We start from the raw sequence: 21,445 nt of genomic DNA, 5'->3' as shown, positions 1-21,445 counted from the left end.
AATTCTAGAACCCCTAGGATCAAGTACTCAAGAAGAGTTTTCACACTTTTGCAGGCTTCTCTTCACAATTCTCAAAGAACTACTGCCCTCCATGTTCCAGGAGAATTGGTTCCAGGACCCCCAAGAATACCAAAATCCACTGATGCTCAAGTCCCTTATATAAAATAACCTATGCACATCTTCCTGTATACTTTAAATCATCTCTAGATTATTTATAATACCAAATATAATGTAAATCCTATGTAAATAGTTACTATACTTTTTTTTTTTTTACTGTTGCATTGTTGTTTTTATTTTTTTCAAATATTTTTGATTCTTGATTGGTTGAATCTACAGATGTAGAACGCGTGCTCATAACAAATGACGGAGCAGGGCTAGGGATCAGAGAAAGCCCCTTTCAGTGGAACAGGGCTGACAGAGAGAATAGCCTGTCCCTAAAGAAAGCAAGCTTAAACACTTAGGGAGTAGCAGCAAACATGGTTACATCCAGAGAGCAGAAAATTCATAGGAGCTGAAGAAAGTAAAAAAGAATGAAAATTTCTACTTTAAAGGAGTATTAAGTATAGAATATTAGAGAATGTCAACTTCTGGGAGCAGGCAGAATGACTAAGAAAGTCCAACCTCAGAGACCCTGATCACGGAGTCTGCCTGTCTCCGTGGGTTGTCTGTTTTGGGTTGCTATAACAGAATACCTAAGCCTGTGTAATTTATAAAGAAAAGAGACTTATTTGGCTCATGATTCTGGTGGCCAGAAGGTTCAACCACATGATCATCTCAACAGACATAGGAAAACATCCAATAACATTCAACACCCATTTATGATTTTAAAAAAAATTCAGTAAACTGGGAATAGAGATGAGCTTCTTCAACTTGATAAAAAGCATCTGCAAAAAAAATGTAATATCATACTTACTGGTGAAAGACTGAATGGCTTCTCAATATAGGGAATGTCTGACAAGAATATCTGCTCTTACCACTCTTTTTTTTTTTTTTTTTTTTTTTTCTTTTGAGACGGAGTCTCCCTCTGTGGCCCAGGCTGGAGTGCAGTGGCATGATCTCAGCTCACTGCAAACTCCGCCTCCCGGGTTCAGGCCAGTCTCCTGACTTGGGTAGCTGGGACCACAGGCGCCCGCCACAACGCCCGGCTAATTTTTTGGTATTTTTAGTAGATACGGGGTTTCACTGTGTTAGCCAGGATGGTCTCGATCTGCTGACCTCGTGATCTACCCTTTTCGGCCTCCAAAGTGCTGCGGATTACAGGCATGAGCCACCGCGCCCGGCCTCTTACCACTCTTATTCAACATTGTTCTAGAAGTCCTATTTAACGTAATTACACAAGACAAATAAATAAAAACACACAGTTTAGATTGTAAAGGAATAAATAAAACTCTAGTCATAGGCAACATGATTGTCTATACAGAAAATGCAAAAGAATCTAAAATAAAAAATAAATATAACCCAAAATAAATATAAATAAATATAACCTAAAATTAATAAAATAACTAAAATAGAATAATAAAAGAATATAGTAAGACTGTGAGATAAAAAGTAAATAAATAAAAATCTATTGTATTTCTATGTACAGAGGTACCTCCACTTATGGTGGGGTTACATTCCAACGAACCTATTTCAAGTTAAGCATATAAGTCAAGGCCGGGCGCAGTGGCTCACGCCTGTAATCCTAGCACTTTGGGAGGCCGAGGCGGGTGGATCACGAGGTCAGCAGATCGAGGCCATCTTGGCTAACACGGTGAAACCCCGCCTCTACTAAAAATACAAAAGTATTAGCCGGGCATAGGCGCGGGCGCCTATGGTCCCAGCTACTCTGGAGGCTGAGACAGGAGAATGGCTTGAACCTGGGAGGCGGAGCTTGCAGTGAGCCAAGATCACGCCACTGCACTCAAGCCTGGGCATAAAGCCAGCTTTATAATGGGATACCTCAGGGCTTGGTCCTTGGACTTCTTTCCTATATACACTCACTCATCTATTTTCATGGCATACATAATGTTTATATGACTACCACTCATAAATTTGAATCTGCAATCTAGACCACTCCATTAAACTCCAGATTTGTGTATTCAAGTGATTCCTCAGCATTACACTTAAATGTTTTATGCTATACCAGTTAGCATGTCTAAAACAGGACTCTCATTTTTTTCTCGTAATAGTCCTGCTGCCCCCAGTCTTCTCTTTTTCAGTTAATGGCAACTACATCCTTTCATTTTTTTAAACCAAAAAAAAAAAAAAAAAAAACCTTCAGAGTTATCACCAATTCTATTACTCCACTCTTCACGTCCATGTTCTCTGAAATTCCTCTTGATTCTATCTTTAAAATATAACCAGACTCTGACTACTTCCCACCACCTCTACTGCCACCATACTGTTCAGGTCACAGTCATCTCTGATGAAAGGAACTTAACAGATCTCCTTAAATCCATTCTTTTCTCTCTACAAAATATTCTTCACTAAACTGTCGAAAGAGCTTTTAAAAACTTAAGTTACTGCACTAACTCTCCCTGCCCTCAACAGAAGAGTACTGCATCTCTTCCTATAGAAGGCCAACGCCAGCCGGGCGCCGTATCTCTTTTTTATTTTTATCTTTATTTTTATTTTTTTTGAGACAGAGTCTCCCTCAGTCGCCCAGTCTGGAGTGCAGTGGGATCTACTCACTGCAACCTCCATCTCTCAGGTTCAAGTGATTCTGCTGCTTCAGCGCCACCAAGCCCAGCTAATTTTTGTATTTTTAGTAGAGATGGGATTTCACCATGTTGGCCGGGCTGGTCTCGAACATCTACCTACAGATGATTAACCCGCCTAGGTCTCCCAAGTGCTGGGATTAGGTGCGTGAGCCACCACTCCCAGCCAAGGCATAGTATCTTTAATGGAACAGGTACTACGTGAACTCGAGTATCTGTTGAGGGCTGGGTGAGAGCGCTGGGTGAGAAAGTCAGTCTTAGCTCTGCTCTTGTTATATTACTATTATTTTAATTGAAAGTTCTGACTGACAGGGCTCGGTGGCTCACGCCGTAATCCCAGCACTTTGGGAGGCCGAGGCGGGCGGATCACCTGAGGTAGGGAGTTCAAGACCAGCCTGACCAACATGGAGAAACCCCGCCTCTACTAAAAACACAAAATAGCCGGGCGTGGGGACTCATACCTATAATCCCAGCTACTAGGGAGGCTGAGGCAGGAGAATCGCTTGAAACAGGGAGGTGGAGGTTGTAGTGAGCCAAGATCGTGCCATTACACTCCAGGCTGGGCAACAAGAGTGAAAATCCATCTCAAAAAAAAATATATATATATATATTATATATACATGTTTATATATGTATAAAATGTATGTGTATACACAGATCCACACATATAAGTAAACAGATTCAGAATTTTACAGAACAACTATGGGCCGGGCGCACTGGCTCACACCTGTAATCCCAGTACTTTGGAAGGCCGAGGCGGGTGGATCACCAGGTCAGGAGTTCGAGACCATCCTGGCCAACATGGTGAAACTCCGTTTCTACTAAAAATACAAAAATGAGTGGGGCGTCGTGGCGCGTACCTCTAATCCCAGCTACTAGGTAGGCTGAGGCAGGAAAATCGCTTGAACCAGGGAGTTGGAAGTTGCAGTGCGCCGAGATAGCGCCATTGCACTCCAGCCTGACGCCATTGCACTCCAGCCTGACGACAGTGAGACGCCGTCTCAAGAACAAAACTACACGCTGTTTCCGCCCGGTTTCGAACCGGGGACCCTTCGCGTGTTAGGCGAATGTGATAACCACTACACCACGGAAACTTCCTTGGTGTGAGGGTATTTCACTTTCAAATTAATTACAATGAACTTTAAATTTATCCGTTCCTTCAGGGCATATCTTTGGCAGAGGGATAATATTTTCCCCTATACGTTCTAATTCTTAGAATCCATAGTTTAAAATCCGACAAGTCGCAATCAAGCAAATGCTTCTCCCGAAGCTTCAACTCCTTCAGCAGCACAGGGCAGGGAAATAGGCAGTCTCTTGGGAAATTTTATTTCAATTCATTTTTTTTGGTATGTTCTATGCTCTCTGCTCTCATAAGACGTTCTAATGTTCATCTCCCCGATTACTGAAAATTAGGCAGGACATTAGTGCCGTTGAGTATTTTTTTCTTCATGCTAGCAGCCTGTCAGATTCATTCAAAGTCCCGCTTACTCCTAAATGAGACTCTTTCTTGAGGTTTGAAACGAAAGGCAGAGACAGTGTTCATGAAAAGGCATATAACAAGAAATAAATAGCTTGGGTATGTATGGTGAAGTTTAAAATCAAGACAGAACAATTGTATTCATTAGAACCAGTTACCAATGAGCAAATATCTATATATTATACATGGTAATTGGTTATATATATATATATTTACACATATGTATATATGCTTCTCACACTATGTATTTTTGCTGTTTTATATATATATACATATGAACATGAGGATAAGCTTCCTCATTCATAATTATCTCATCCTTAGCATAGTGAAAAGTATCTAGGAGGCCAGATTTTATAAATCCTAAAGAAGTGATAAAGAGTTCTGCTAACTATGGTAAAAATTGTCATCAAAAGATAACATATTTGATCATCCACTGCTATTTGATAGGAACTAAAACATAAATTTCATGATGAAAAGGATATTTTGTTTGTTGTGTTCACTGCTTTATTCACAGCTACTTAATAGTCTCTGGCTTAGGACTTTTAGTAGAGAATTAATTAACATTCCTTTCATGAATGAATGAATGAATAAATGAGAACAAGTAACAATCAATAGTTCCGTTTTGGATATCTAAACTTACCTTTTCTCAGTGTATTCTAATTGATGGGTCTTTCAGACTTGTGCCAGTTGAGATGCATATAGAATTGTTTAGCACTTAAAACACTCTCTTTACTTTATCTTGTAGTGAGACTATCCCTGGATTTTACTGTAGCCAATTTTTTTTCTAGCATTTGTACCTGTCATCAGCTAGGACATTTTGTGTTAGTGTAGTGATTATCACTATGTGTTATATGCAGAAGATCATGGTTTTGCTCTGCAGGAGATCCAGAATAAACCAAGGACTGATCCCTTTATCCTGCTTTTTCCATTTCTTAATAGAGAGACCAAGGAATTGTTTTACAATTGTTACCATCTGGTTGCCTGTTCCAGCAGACTACAGGGTTCTGGGGGCTGGCTAACATTGCCTCATTTTTTTCCCCGCCTCCATAAAGAGCCCTCTAAAAGCATTTTCTACAAAGCCCAAGTGCTTACAATTGTCAGACATTCAGAATACAGAATTAACAGCTGATTTCTGAGACTATCGTGGAAGCTGTGAAAATGTAGAAAGATGCCAGCTTCAGCCAACAAAGAGAAGGCCAGGTATTCAGATAGCCTGAGAAGGCCTTGAGTCCAGAACCCCAGGAATAGAAAATGCCCAGGATAGAAAGGCATTTGTGTCTTTCTAGGGGAGCTCATGTGGGTCTGGCTTTTAGCTCTATATTCTGAAAAGTTGGAGCAGTAAGGAAGGCAGAATAGTAGTAACTGAGCCAGCATTTGTCAGAACTTAGGAAGAGTGGTCAAAAAAATAGCAAGTAGCTTGCAAATGAGGTTCTGTCCTGGATACGATATTTGTTCTTTCAACTTAACCTCAATAGATTGAAGTGGTGAAATGAGAGAAAGAAAATTTGACATAAAAATTTATTTTCCAGACTCTTTGGTATTTGACCCCAATAAAATGATGGTTCTCTATCTCCATGCACTATTTTACCAATCCTTAGGATTCCATGGTGATTAAAAAAACATACTAAGTCACAGATAGACCTAGTTATAATGATGGTAAATTAAGCACAGCTTTTGTTTTCTCTTTATTCCAAACTACATTTATACAAAGCATTAAGGGTGTTTAAAGACATAAATACACAGGGACGAAAAGATGAGAAAATGAAGAGCAGTAGCAAGTAGCAAGATTTTGAATGCCAGAGAGCAGAATGATTAGCGTTAATATAAGGGAAAATCTTTTGGTGTTAAGTATCTTTTTTTAAAAAAATTACTTTTTAAGATTGGTATGGCCAGGCGCGGTGGCTCAAGCCTGTAATCCCAGCACTTTGGGAGGCCCAGACAGGCGGATCACGAGGTCAGGAGATCGAGACCATCCTGGCTAACACGGTGAAACCCCGTCTCTACTAAAAATACAAAAACTAGCCGGGTGAGGTGGCGGGCGCCTGTAGTCCCAGCTACTCGGGAGGCTGAGGCAGGAGAATGGCGTAAACCCGGGAGACGGAGCTTGCAGTGACCTGAGATCCGGCCACTGCACTCCAGTCCGGGCGACAGAGCAAGACTCCGCCTCAAAAAAAAAAAAAAAAAAAAGATTGGTACATGCAGCCAGGCACTGTGGCTCATGCCTGTAATCCCAGCACTTTGGGAGGCCAAGGCAGACAGATCACAAGGTCAGGAGTTCGAGACCACCCTGGGGCCAACATGGTGAAACCTCATTTCTAAATTAGCTGGGCATGGTGGCGTGTGCCTGTAATCCCAGCTACTCAGGATGCTGAGGCAGTGGAATTGCTTGAACCAGGGAGGTGGAGGTTGCAGTGAGCCAAGATCACACCATTGCATTCCAGCCTGGGCAACAGAGTGAGACTCCATCTAAAAAAAAAAAGAAAAAAGAAAGGTTGGTACATGTACATATACTCTAGCACATCTCATAGTTGCATAATATTTAATATTATGTGTTTACCACACTTCACCTATCTACTGTTCAACGTTGGCTTCAAGGCTGAATCTGATTCTGGAAGAGGAAAAATAGTGAGGCAATTAACATCCATATATGATACAATCTGTATCTTTGTGACATGAGGGGGAATATATACCTAGGAGCTGAATACCTAGGTCATTGGATGAGACAATCTTAACTTAAGTAAAAAGTATTAGACTGCTTTCGAAAATGGCTGCATTAATATAAACTTCCACTAGCAGGATATGAGGGCTTCCATATCCCCATTTCTGCAATAGCAGTCACATTAAGCTTTCTAATTCTTCCAGTCTAATGTAGGTTGAGTAATAACTTATTTTATCTTGCATTTTATAAATTAATAATAATATTAAGTATTTAAAATGTTAATCTTTTCGGGTTCTTCTTATCATGGGTTTGATGAGGACCCTGTCCCTACTCTTTACACATTTTTTTTCTTTCTTTTTTTGAGACAGAGTGTCACTCTGTCACCCAGACTGGAGTGCAGTAGTGTGATCTCGGCTCACTGCAACCTCTGCCTCTTGGATTCAAGCAATTCTGCTGCCTCAGCCTCCCGAGTAGCTGAGACTACAGGCTCCCGCCACCATGCCCTGCTAATTTCTGTATTTTTAGTAGAGACGGGGTTTCCCCATATTGACCAGGCTGGTTTCGAATTCCTGACCTTGTGACCCGCCAGCCTCGGTCTCCCAAAGTGCTAGGATTACAGGCGTGAGCCACCGCGCCTAGCTTCTTTACACATTTTCTATTGAGTCTGCTGTTTGATCTTGCTGATTTTAATGGCTTCTTACTATATCATGTAGATTAAGTTGTTTTCATTTGTAAATATTTCAAGTATCTTCTACTTTGGTTGTATTTGTCTATTTACTTTTCCATTGTGGTTTTCTTTGATTTGGGTGCAGCAGACTATATCAGTGTTTTGCTTTACTCTGTGTGTATGTGTGTGTGTGTGTGTGTGTTTTGAGATGGAGTCTTGCTCTGTTGCCCAGGCTGGAGTGCAGTGGCACGATCTCGGCTCACTGCAACCTCCGCCTCCTAGGTTCAAGCGATTCTCCTGCCTCAGCCTCCCGAGTAGCTGGGGTTATAGGCACATGCCACCACCCCCGGCTAGTTTTCGTATTTTTTTAGTAGAGACGGGGTTTCGCCATGTTGACCAGACTGGTCTCAAACTCTTGACCTCAGCTGATCCGCCCGCCTCGGCCTCCCAAAGTGCTGGAATTACAGGCGTGAGCCACCACGCTCGGCCTATTGTTTGTGTTTTTAGTTTTGTTTGTTCGTTTGTTTAATGTTCTTCTGTCCCCTAGATAATAATGCTATTTTTCTACACGTTTCTATTATTTTTTATCAGTCATATGTAGGCATTTAAACTATCTTGATAAGTATATTTTACAAAATCCACAGATGATTATACTGTATAGTGCATGTTTAAAAAAAATCACAACGATAGAATAATTTAAAACTCTTCTGTATGTCAATGTATGGGAGACTCTTTTCTCCGACGTGTTCTTTCCTGCACCCAGCAATCGCCTGAACCCGGAAGGCGGAGGTTGCTGAATCTTTAGAATTCAGCTCTGATCCCAGCATTGACAGGCGTGGATTTCCCTCAACATGCCTCGTTTTAGTGGAAGTCCAAGGAATCAGGGATGGTTCGTCTTTCCCCTAACACTTACTATAGTGCTTGTCACAAATTAGTGATTAAGCATACTTTTGGAAATATATCTTTTCATTTGTTTATTTCCAAGCAATATTAGAAAGATTTATTAACTTTGTACACTCTTTTAAACATGGTCCTAGTTTTCACGGATATAAAATTATTCATAATCTTCCAGAAACTACAAATTCTAGCCTAGTAAACATTGACGAGGAAACTGTGTCTTGTCACCGGGGTGGCCGAGTGGTTAAGGCGTTGGACTTAAGATCCAATGGACATGTGTCCGCGTGGGTTCGAGCCCCACTCCCGGTAGGTATTGGTGCATGTTTTGACGTTTGCGATTTCTGGCGCAAAGTTGGAAGCTAGGTATGTTTACACAAAGAACTAGTATGACAACCTGCTCACCTTGAGTGTAAATGCTTCAAAACATAACGAGGGTTATTAAACAATATTCTCCCCAACACATTTTTTTTATCTTCAAAGAAATTGCTTCCTGAGCAGTATTAAGTAGGAGGCGACTCTTTCCACAATTCCTATAGCCTAACAGCACAGTGTATTCAAGTCCTGAATACATTCCTATCACTGTGGAATGTATTCCAGTACATTGACACGCCTGTAATCCTAGCACTTTAGGAGGCTGAGGCGAGCGGATCACTTGAGGTCAGGAGTTCAAGACCAGCCTGGCCAACATAGCGAAACCCTGTCTCTACTAATAATACAAAAATTAGCCGAGGGTAGTGGTGGGCGCCTGTAATCCCAGCTACTCGGGAGGCTGAGGCAGGAGAATCGCTTAAAACCGGGAAGTGAAGGTTGCAGTGAGCCAAGATCGCACCATTGCGCTCCAGCCCAAGCGACAAGAGCGAAACTCCGTCTCAGAAAAAAAAAAAGGGAGAGAAGAAAGAAAGGAGAGAGAAAGAAAGAAGGAAGGAAGGAAGGAAGGAAGGAAGGAGGGAGGGAGGGAAGGAGGGAGGTCAGCGGAGTGTGGTGGTGCCCTCCTGCAAGCCCAGCTACTCCGGAGGCTGAGACATGGGAATCGCCGGAACCGGGGAGGAGGCGGAGGTTGCAGTGACTGAGATCGCTGCACTGCACTCCAGCCTCGGCAAGAGTGAGACTCTGTCTCAAAAAAAAAAAAAAAAAAAAGGAATTGTGGGAAGAGGAGAGCCTAAGTGGATGTTCTGCCTAAAGAGACCTGAATTCTGCAGGCGATTCAGTTCCAAAAGAAAGGAAATTGTGAAATATTTTGCTTTTAGGTTCTCTTTGTCACTGAGGCAGGCAAAAGTGAATCCTACATACACTGCTTATTTTTGTTGCCAGAGAGCGGGACTCAGAGAAGCCCAACTCCACTAAGGTTAAGGCTCTCGATATTCCTTACAAAAATCAGACCCGGGTAGGAGAAATTATCCCAAATGCGAGCAAGATTGTCGAATGTAAATAGTCTTTCAGACTAGAAATGTTCAGCTAAGACATTATAAGAAAACATCAGTGTTTGGACGAACGGAGGCAAGATGGTGTACTTCCGGGTTCTTCTTCACCACCAACTCTTCCCGCGCGCGCGAAAAGGCAGCCGGCGCCTGGGAGGGTGCAGACCAACTGGGCATGCGTCAGGTGACGTCAATCCGAAGAGACCAAGATTTACCTGGTCGCACCTGCGGAACGCCCCTGACACGCCCATGCCCCACCTATTGCCCTCCCACTCCTAGAAAAGCCGCTCTCCGCCATTGAGCCACGCGGCCTTCTTGCAGCCCCGCTCCTGTCGGGATGTTGGGACTGTGGGAAGTCTGTCCGAGAGCCCCACCGCGGGGGGACTCTGCCGGCCTCCTTTGCCGGAGGCTGACAGACTTCTCCCGCACACCTTAGGTTACCAAAATAAACGTGCAGTTTTGCGCCTGACCTTTGCCTACTTGCTGGTTCTTTTGTGCTCGCTCCGGTGGTCTTAGAAAAACAAGACAATCAGTAAGTAAATAATGTGCTTTTAAATTTACTTCAACGAGCAAGAGATAATTGGCCAACCTAAATCAATATTGAAAAGAAAATGAAAGGAAATGATCCTCGGTGTGGTTATAGTTTCATAAAAGAAAAATATGTGTAATCCGACTGCTGTATATACTTAGTGAGAGACTATCCTTGCATCCGATGACTGCAACCAATTGTTGTTTGAGTTCTGCTGTTTTTTAAATTCTCTCCTGTCCTTCTTCACAGTGATATTGGACCTTCATGAAGTGTTTATCACTTTTGTATTACAAGTTTCATGAGAAACTGCTGACTTGCTTTCCAAAGCAGTCATACCGTCTTAAATTTCCGGCAACAATTCATACCGTTTTAAATTCCCAGGAACCACATATATTAGAGTTTATGTTCCCCCTCATTCTCACCAATGCTTGTTTTCAATTATCTTTTAATTTTTTAGCCATTCTAGCAAAAATATATTAGTATCTTACTGTGATTTTGATTTGCATTTCCCTAAATATTAAAGTATATTTTCATAAAGTATATGTGTTTATCTGTTGGCCATATATAATCTTTGGCAAAGTGTGTGCTTAAATATTCGTTATTATTTGGTTTTCTTGTTTTTGAGTTCTGAGAGCTCCTTATATTTTCTGAACAAACCACAATAATCAGATATGTGGGTTTTTTGTTTGTTTGTTTTTGAGACAGAGTCTCGCTCTGTCGCCCAGGCTGGAGTGCAATGGCGCAATCTCAGCTCACTGCAACCTCTGCCTCCCAGGTTCAAGCGATTCTCCTACCTCAGCCTCCTGAGTAGCTGGGATTACAGGCGCCTGCCACCACGCCTGTCTAATTTTTTTGCATTTTTAGTAGGACGGAGTTTGCCATGTTGGCCAGGCTGGTCTCAAACTCCTGATCTCAGATGATCCAGCCGGGATTACAGGCGTGAGTCATGGCGCCTGGCCCTAATTGTTCATTTCTAATACAGTAACTGACTTACCATGGTTTGCCTTAAATTTTCTAAACTTTGTGATGGTTTTTTTGGGGGGAGGGTACTAAACGCATTTTTGACTTATAGTCTTTTTTTTTTTTTGGAGTCCTGTGGGAAGAAGGGAAACAAAGCCTGTTGAGAAGGAAGAGCCAGTGAGAAAGACAGAAAATCAGGAGAGCAGTGTCTTGGAAATCAAATAAAATGTTTTAAGAAGAATAATGTGCCTATTGCCCCTGAGAAGTCAAGAAAGATAAGGACTTGGGAGTGATCATTAATTTTAGACATGTAAGGGTCATTCATGATTTTGACCAGAAGTTTCCATGAAGTGCTGATACCAAAAAACCTAAAGGTGGCGGGTTTCCAAAAGAAAGGGAAGAGAGAAACTGCAGATTGTAAATCTGAATAACTGAATATAGGAAATTTTTAAATAAAGTCATCTGAGAAATGGGGCACTAACTAGAGAAAAATGTTGAGCCAAGAGAAGCTTTTTTTACGATAGAGGTCAAACTCCTGACCTCAGTTAATCCTCCAGTCTTGGCCTTCCAAAGTACTGGGATTACAGGCGTGAGCCACAGCCTGGCCAACATGGTGAAACTCTGTCTCTACTAAAAATACAAAAATTAGCTGGGCATGGTGCCGCAAGCCTGTAATCCCAGCTACTCAGGAGGCTGAGGCAGAGAATCGCTTGAACCTGGGAGGCAGAGGCTGCAGTGAGCCGAGATCGTGCCACTGCACTCCAGCCTGGGTAACAAGAGCAAAACTCCGCCTAAAAAAAAAAAAAAAAAAAAAGATAGGGGTCAAATGTCATATTTAAATGTTCATAGGAATAATCCAAAAGCTAGGAGAAAATTGCTGAGTTCAATGTAGATAAAATTCTCTTTATGTCATTAGTAATTCACTGATGGGAGTATGGGAAAATTACTTTCCCTTCAGGAGAATAAGGAATTTTTCAAAGCTGTCTAACAGCAACAGGTCACCAGTAAATTTTGATTTCGTGCTTCTCTTCTGTTATTTTTTGTTTTCAAGACAAAGATACATGGAGACTCATTCTAGAATAGCTACGCTAAAATTTAAAGTGGTGGAAGGAATCATGAGAAGTCAACTATGGAGCAACAGACTTGGCAATCCACTAGTTTGCCATGTCATTGGTGTCATTTAATGAACACTGCTCCACCTCCAGCCTATCACAAAAGTGATCTGTATTCTTCAGAAGTGTCCATATTGTCTAACATGTAATGCTGACTCTCAAGCTCAGGCCATATGTAATTTGCCTTTTGTAAAGGCAGTTAATCCATTGGCTATCAAGTAATCTGTGAGGAGATCTATGAGACCTTCAGTTAAAACAAATAAATAAATAAAAACAAAAGCTCTTCCCAAAAGGGATTCCAGTATTTAGATAGGTACTCCACATGGATTCTTAAAGGGTACATTGAAACTGGAAAAACTAAAGATAATCAGATAGTAGACAGACATAATAGATTCAAAGAGAAGATGACACTGAAAGATTTATTGATTCACATTCATCCCCAATTGATAGAATATAGATCAATGAATTACTGCCCTTCAGTGGGGTTGAGATAATCTAGACTTTCCATAGATCTTAATAAATTAAGAAATACTTTGAGCTGGAATATAGATGACCTTATTGCTAAAACCCAATGTGGGTAACTCCAATCACACCTAGCTTCCAGGTATTAGAAGGAGGGACAAGAGATGGACGGAGAGAGCTTACACCAGGTAGGTCCTGCTATGAACTTTCAGAAAAGGAAAATGGGTTGTTCCAGTTCTAATGACACAACATATCTGAAGTCCCAGACCTAAGGTAATCTTTGCTGCACTCTCCCAACCTCTCTTCAAGCATGTGTCCTCTTTTCTTTAGACGAAGAATTTGATCACTCATTCATTCACAAGAAGTATTTATTAAATGCATACTATGTGTCACATACTGTACTAAGCACTGGGGTAACACCAGTGAACAAAATAGAAATCTTTCCTTTCTAATGGCAGGGTTAACGTGCTTTTTTAGAAAATTAAAGCATAGGCCAGGCGCAGTGGCTCACACCTGTAATCCCAACACTTTGGGAGGCTGAGGCAGGTGGATCACGAGGTCAGGAGTTCAAGGCCAGTCTGGCCAAGATGGTGAAACCCCATCTGTACTAAAAATACAAAAATTAGCCGGGTGTGGTGGCAGACGCCTGTAATCCCAGCTACTTAGGAGGCTGAGGCAGGAGAATCGCTTGAACCCGGGCAGCACAGGTTGCAGTGAGCCAAGATCCTGCCAGTGCACTCCAGCCTGGGCAACAGTGAGACTCCATCTCAAAAAAAAAAAAAAAAAAAAGACAGTGTATATAAAATACATGATGTGATGACAAATGCTAAAGAGAAAAGTTAATCAAGGATGGACATTAGGGTTGAGTTTTTATTTTCAATTTCTAAATGGAGTAAATGTTATATTTGAGCAAAACTATCAAGAAAGAAAATGAATTAGCCATGGGGATATCTAGGTAAAGTCATTCCAAACATAGGAAATCATGCCCACAAAGACCTCGGTGTGCTTCTCTTATGTATTAGAATAGTAGCAAAAAAGCTAACTTTGCTGATGTAGAATGAATGATATTTTACTGTACATATCAGTTATCTATTGCTACAAATATACTTCTTAATAAACCACCTCAATAGCTTTAAAAAAAAATTCAGATCTATTTAGCTCACTAGTTCATAGCTGATAAGTTAGGATTGACCAGACAGTTTGTGTCCCAGCTGGGGCACAATAATCAATCAATCTCCATATTGCATTATATATTTTTCCAAACCCATAGAATGTACAACTCCAAGAGTGAACCCTAATAATAAACTATGGATTTTGGGGGATAATGATGTGTCTATGCAGATTCATATGTACAAATGTGCCACTCCAGTGTGGCTTGTTGATAGTGGGGAGGTTGAGGAGGAGGATTAGGCAGAGTATATATGAAAACTCTCCCTGTACTCTTTCATCCAATTTTGCTGTGAACCTAAAACTGCTCTAAAAAATAAAGTCTATTTAAAAACAAGAAAGAAAAAAAAAAAAGCAAGCAGAAAGAGCAACGGGCTTACTCAAGAATCTTCTTTGTCGGGGCCATGCGAGGTGGCTCACGCCTGTAATCCCAGCACTTTGGGAGGCCGAGGAGGCCGGATCACGGGGTCAGGAGAACAGACTATCCTGGCTAACACGGTGAAACCCCGTCTCTACTAAAAATACAAAAAATTAGCCAGGCGTGGTGGCGGGCCCCTGTAGTCCCAGCTACTCGGGAGGCTGAGGCAGGAGAATGACGTGAACCCAGGAGGCAGAACTTGCAGTGAGCTAGATAGCGCCACTGTACTCCAGCCTGACGACAGAGCGAGACTTCGTCTCAAAACAAAATAAAAAATAAAAAAATAAAAACTTCTTTGTCATATTTGCTAACGTCCCAAAGTCATGATGCTCAGCTTAAAGAAAGAGTGGAAGAGCACTACAAGGTCACCTGAAGAACAGCATGGGTAAAAGTGCGGAGACCAGCTTGGTCGGGGAGACCCTAACCCAGGGGCACTAGAGGAATTAAAGACACACACACAGAAATATAGAGGTGTGAAGTGGGAAATCAGGGGTCTCACAGCCTTCAGAGCTGAGAGCCCCGAACAGAGATTTACCCACATATTAACAGCAAACCAGTCATTAGCATTGTTTCTATAGATATGAAATTAACTAAAAGTATCCCTTATGGGAAAGGAAGGGATGGGCCAAAGTAAAGGAATAGGTTGTGCTACTTAACATGCCCTTAAGGCACAGATCGCTCATGCTATTGTTTGTGGTTTAAGAATGCCTTTAAGTGGCTTTCCGCCCTGGGCAGGCCAGGTGTTCCTTGCCCTCATTCCCGTAAACCCACAACCTTCCAGTTTGGGCATTAGGGCCATTATGAACATGTCACAGTGCTGCAGAGATTTTGTTTATGGCTAGTTTTGGGGCCAGTTTATGGCCAGATTTTGGGGGGCTTGCTCCAAACAAAAGGGAAGGGAGCATGGTTGGGGTTTGTTTGTTTGTTTGTTTGTTTTGAGACGGAGTTTTACTCTTGTTGCCCAGGTTGGAGTGCAGTGGCGCGATCTCGGCTCACCATAACCTCCGTTTCCTGGGTTCAAGCGATTCTCCTGCCTCAGCCTCTGGAGTAGCTGGGATTACAGGCATGCGCCACCATGCCCAGCTAATTTTGGATTTTTAGTTGAGATGGGGTTTCTCCATGTTGGTCAGGCTGGTCTTCAACTCCTGACCTCAAGTGATCTGCCTGCCTCAGCCTCCCAAAGTGCTGGGATTATAGCCGTGAGCCACCGCGCCCCGCCCAGAACCGGTTTTCAATCAGTTCAATCTGTCAGTAACAATCACTTCTGTGAGCACACTTTTGAAAACTAATCAGTGTCTGCTCCTGGCTTCTGAAAGTTAGCTGATCAGGGATGGACTCACTCCAATAAACATACCTCTGAGTGCCTACCAAACAATGGCAGTCTCTGACAAGTAACCATGCTCCCATAGATTATAACAACCTAACGAAAAAAAGATCAGCAATCTGTTCTGTTTTCAGGGACTGTGGTTTACAGTATACCTCTCCCTTGAATGAGCTTTGATTTTGTCTTTTTAAAGTATTGAGTGGTGGTTTCATCATCCTTTGAAAATGCCCCTTTGTCAAATCCGAAATGTCTAAGTTTCGTTTCTTGCTGGGATTATTTTTACCATTTATTTTTCACATCTGTAATTCTGTGTATTCTATAAAACGATATGGTCTTTACAACCACATTGTTTTGCTGTAAATGGAGACCTTGGCAGGCTTTTGCTCCTTTACATATGTTTATCAGTCAGACTGGGCAAACAAAATCCCAATGTTTGAAGACACACTCTAATGGCGAGTCTTCAACTGTCACTCCACAAATATTTACCGAATGCCTACTCTGTCTTCAGAGCCATTCTGAGACCTGGTTATCTAGAAGAAAAAAGAAAAAATTCTGTCCTCAAAGACAAAAATTCTGATGAGAACCGACTGAGAATTTAATATGAAAAAAAGGAAAGCAAAATAAGTATGCATGGTTTCCCATTGTGGTTATCTTAATACAAAATATCAATTTCAGCAGTATTGAAAGATAGCGTAAGGGGTGAGGAGACTATCAGGTGGAGGAAGCATGTGACAGCCACAAGCAAACGCGATAGGCTGGATCCTGAGAAAGGGACCAAAAAAACATGGAGTTCAGATGGACAGCGGGCATCAGACACACATACAAGCCCAGTGCTACCCCCTCTCTAACACCCTCATTTTTTTCACTAAAATGTCTTAGGGTGTCAGGTCTCTTGTTTCATAAGATTTTTTTTCTTTCCCAAGCCCCTTTAGAGGAGGGCAGGAATCAAACGGGTTTGATCAAAGGTGTCACTGCTGAAGAAGAAATGACATCAACATTTAATTCCGACTTTAAGTTGAAGAGGCTGTTATTTTCAACGTGTAGCTGGATGTGAAGTGACTGCCGCAAAATTGAAGAGAAAAGGTGACAATCCTTCCGGCCTAGTACAGGGATCTAACCCGCGACTTTAGCGTTATTAGCACCACGTTCTAACCAACTGAGCTAACCGGCCATCCCAGAAACAATCTTTTTTTTCTTCATTTTACAAGAGCAAAAAGTTGTTCTTGTGTTTCTTTAAAACTAAAGGAAATTCTTTTCCTCTCCTCAAAGAGATGTCTTTTAAAATAATTTTAATTGCGACTATGTAATATTGTTTCTTCAAACTTCTGTTGGTGTTTTACATTTTCCCTTCCCGTACTCCCTCAGGGAAGAAGGAAAACAAAAACGAAAACAAGGACAAGACCAAAAACTCCACCTCCAGCAGCAATGAACTTCGCGTTTTCCGTGGGAAATGATATTTTCTCAAACTCACCTATTCTGCCCGGAGAAAATACTACAGAGAACCATTCACGAGAGGAGCTTCCTTCCTTCTGATCCTGGGAAGGGTCCAGAGACCCAGGGAACTATCTAGAAGCAGAAGTTGGTCGTTCTGAGTTTTCCGTCCAAATGGTTTGATTATGAAATTGACTCACCCTGAGGAATGGCTGGTGGATTTGGTTCGCGACATGAGGAATCCGCTCCATACTGGAAGGAAGAAAATCTCCGGCAGATATGCCTGGCGAGTTCTTAAGGACTGGGGAGGTACTCCTTCTCTGTGGCCCCCTCAAAATGCCCGGTGGTTATATCTGTTGCTCCACTACAAGTTATTATAATTAACTGCTTGTGCTACTCTTTGTGCTATCTTGTTCTTCATTCTCCTGGTACCTCGGGTGCCCGCACAGAATGGTAGGCTGCTCGATAGTTTAATGAATGGGGAAAAGGTGTGCAGAGGTCATTTCCGCTGATTATCAAGACTTCAATTCTTCAAAGTGGAGCACGAGGATCCTCTAGGCGTCAGGCAAATGTCTTTAGGAGTCTCAACGTCTTCCCCCCTCCAAAAAATACTTTCAACAGAAATCAATTTACCTCCTCATTGGTGGTGGAATGGGAAGATGGTGGAGAAAGCTGTCCTTTAATAACAGTTCGGAGGTCTTCTCCGACAAAGGACTTTGTGCGTACCTTTTCTTTCCCAACTCCCGCAGCTATGGCTGTTGGAAGACTAAGGACTTCCACTCAGCTAGGCTTCCGCGCCTCCTCCCGTCCGGGCGCAGCTACTGTTCCTGGTACACATTCGCTGCGCCTCGGGCAGCCTAAGGGTTCTCCAGTTAAACAAGCTCAGCATCCAGTTCTTTTCAGACAGGGAACACACTGGCGATGCAAACAGGGTTGAGTTGGTTCAGGTATGCATGTGTTGAAATAGACAAGTCTGCGCCCTAGAGTCCTCGCAAAGATCCTGAACAGGCAGCTCATTTTCCTGGACAATTTCCCAGGAATTAAGAGTGCGGCTCAGTTCTAGTTTGGAGTCCAACTCTAGTTTGGTAGCCAGCAAATACATTTCGAATGGAAAGAGGAATTCAGACCATTTCTGGAGTGACAATGGCATCCACGAGCGAGCGCTCTAAATTTTCAGGTCACTTTCAGGTTTCTTGGATTTCTATTTTGAGGACAAAGAGGATAACGTTAGCCTCCATGACCCTGCTGAGTATCTAGGAAAATTTCAAGAATTTGAGGGAGGCCATGTCCTAATATCTGGTCTGAGTGGGCCTCTTTGGATTTGGAGGCTGTTTCCAATAGACACAAGATAAAAACTGAAGATTTAACAGAGCATAGCGGTTAGCCAAGCTGGGCCCTTAGGCTTCAAAATATTGTTACCCACCGTCCTCCACAATTTTTTAAAACTATGTACATCCCCACACACATTTTTGATAAAGTAATATGTATCTTAAGATTAAGCAGATGCTTTTCTTTGTATTATAATTATTGACATTTTAAAAAATTAAAGTGTTGCATAATTCTTGAATACGTTGAAGATTATAAATTTTGAATAATGTAATAATGTTATGCTTAAAATTTATTTTAAGTTTTCCATAGCCTACTTACTTGCAACAACAACAAAAATACATATGTACATTACAATCAATTTGGGGGATGGCACAGGCTTTCTTTCTTTCTTTTTTTTTTTTTTTTTTTTTGACAGAGTCTGGCTCTGTCATCCAGGCTGGAGTGCAATGACATGATCTCAGCTCACTGCAACCTCTGCCTCCCGGGTTCAAGCGATTCTCCTGCCTCAGCCTCCTGAGTAGTTAGGATTACAGGTGTGTGCTACCATACCCGACTAATTTTTGTATTTTTAATGGAGACGGGGTTTCACTATGTTGGTCAGGCTGGTCTCGAACTTCTGATCTCGTGATTCACCCACCTCAGCCTCCCAAAGTGTTGGGATTACAGGCATGAGCCACTGTGCCCGGCCAGCTTTCATTTTTATGAGTTCCTCTGAGTTGAATTATCACTAAAATTATTACTTATGTACAATCAAGCATAACAATAAAAATATGAATTTGGAAACTAATCAGTAAGTATAAAGGTGAAACTAATTGGATATTTATCTAAATGACACAATTGGGCTTTTATAATTAGTTCATGTGATTATTGATAAATGTACACATTGCCATGATAAGTAATTTCAACATCAGTTTTATGCCCAACTTAAAACTACTGAGAAAATGTATTTTAGTATACAAATAAATGAAAATAGATCCGGTTTTGTTACACAAATGTCTCAGAATTATTTAACATTAAGTTATTTACCAAAAATCACATAGTAACCCACAATAAATAATTATATTTTACACTCTATTCTAGTTGAGAACTTGACTAGATTCTCCCTTAATTTGCTTAAATCAAATATTTGGAAACTCCCTGACTTGCTAAAGGATAGTTACATAGCAATTAGAACAATTCAATTACCAGGGAAAGACTCTTCCCACCCAGGTCTTTCCAATGGTCCCTGTGTTGAAGCCCAGAGTGTTTCGCACTTTGAGCTAAAGAACCTTGGTCATATTGAGAAGAGTGAGAGAAACATGGGTTTGTTTGTTTTGTTTTTGTTATTTGTTTTGTTTTTTTAATATAAGAAAGGCCATTGAGAAAATGCACACCTTGATATCAGGAGTGTTCTCAGACATATCAATTTTAGAAAAAATCTATATGGTGGTTTATGATAGCACAGTGGTACGATCTTGGCTCATGCAACCTTTGCCTCTCGGGTTCAAGCAATTCTCCTGCCTCAGCTCCTTGAGTAGCTGGGATTACAGGCATGTACTACCACGCCCAGCTAATTGTGTGTGTGTGTGTGTTTCATAGAGACGGGGTTTCACCGTGTTCGTCAGGCTGATCTCGAACTCCTGGCCTTGTGATCCACCTGTCTTGGCCTCCCAAAGTGCTGGGATTACAAGCGTGAGCCACTACGCCCGGCCGGATCTTGCACTTTTTAAAATTAGGTCCTCTTGTGTTCCCAAGGGTAAAATTACCCTAGTTTGATAACTGCTGCAGTAGACCACTGGACCTCATTCTCTGAAAAGAGTAGATCTCCACCATCTATCATGTCCCACTACTTTGTGGTACCCGTACTCCTAAAGGATAGGTATTATTGAGTGTTTCAATAATTTCACCATGGCACTTGGTTAATAAGTAGCCAAGGCATATGAAAGTCATTGCTTTATTGCCTTTGGAAGTCAGAATTGAAACATGTTTGAATTTGTGCCTTTGTAATCAGTGGAGAGAGCGGGACAGATGTAACTAAACTCCGAGTAACACTAGGAAATACACTAAGCATGTGCATTAACAGGGTAAAGGAAACTTGCTATATGAACCACATATATGTAGGATTTCGGTCAGGGTGGTGGGAGAAGTTGTAAGAGAAAATTACAGGAAAAACACAAACCTTCTTGGAACGCTGGGAGGTTTTGTAAAAGCTTTAGGAAAGGCTTATGGCTGAAGGCAGCCTTATCCTCTTACCTTAAGCTAACAGTAAAAAGCATATAACAGGGGGATGTAAAGAAACTGATCTAGAAAAAGTTAGTTTACTTAGGCCTCCGACCCTGGTCTTTAGTCACCCGCAGGGCTGCTCTCTTTGGGGAGGGTGACCATATTAATTATCCACAGGTGTGTTGACTCAAAACCTTTACCATTAAATCTGTACTGAATAAATGCCTGCAGGGCCAGCTTGTCAGGGCCGTGGCTGCGCGCTCTTTAGAACACCCTCCTTGGTGTGTGCAAGCAGACTGCAACAACTCCTTCTGTGAACTCCCAGTCCCCTAGCCCACTCTTTCACTGGATATCTGTTTCTGAGTGCATGTTTTCATCCAACCTTCGGTCAGGGTCTGCAGGTTGGACCCGGCACATATACAGTGTTCATGTGAAAAGGCTTTTCATAACATCCCAAATTATTTCTAATTTGTGGGAAAAAAAAGGTCTTACTTCTGAGCACCTTTGTGAGCATCTGCCCTGCCATGAAGAAAAGTTTCAGTTAGAAGCAAGAAAATGGAGCTCACTTCTAGCTAGACATTTTAGAAGAAAAAGGACAGTAATGCATGTCAGTTAATTTGGGACTCTATATATATAATATAATATTTATATATTTTTTATATATATATAACTTTTTTTTGAGATGGAGTCTCACTCT

The 21,445-nt window shown here is 41.6% G+C and overlaps 1 long non-coding RNA gene and 2 other non-coding genes across 3 annotated transcripts; 2 read left to right on the top strand and 1 right to left on the bottom strand.

Moving 5' to 3' along the window:
• Positions 1-3,717: 3,717 nt before the first annotated feature.
• On the bottom strand, positions 3,718-3,790 carry TRNAV-AAC. Its single transcript has one exon. It is a non-coding gene; the product is annotated as a tRNA-Val (tRNA).
• Positions 3,791-8,622: 4,832 nt separating this feature from the next.
• On the top strand, positions 8,623-8,705 carry TRNAL-UAA. Its single transcript has one exon. It is a non-coding gene; the product is annotated as a tRNA-Leu (tRNA).
• Positions 8,706-16,606: 7,901 nt separating this feature from the next.
• On the top strand, positions 16,607-18,784 carry LOC111525973. The gene is made up of 2 exons (XR_002726248.2): positions 16,607-16,869; positions 17,152-18,784. It is a non-coding gene; the product is annotated as an uncharacterized LOC111525973 (long non-coding RNA).
• Positions 18,785-21,445: the final 2,661 nt, after the last annotated feature.

This window comes from Piliocolobus tephrosceles, chromosome 5 (genome assembly GCF_002776525.5).
Source record: "Piliocolobus tephrosceles isolate RC106 chromosome 5, ASM277652v3, whole genome shotgun sequence".
In the NCBI taxonomy this organism is placed as follows: domain Eukaryota; kingdom Metazoa; phylum Chordata; class Mammalia; order Primates; family Cercopithecidae; genus Piliocolobus; species Piliocolobus tephrosceles.
The sequence above is the reverse complement of the archived record's forward strand: the minus strand, read 5'-3'. Positions and strand labels throughout refer to the sequence as shown.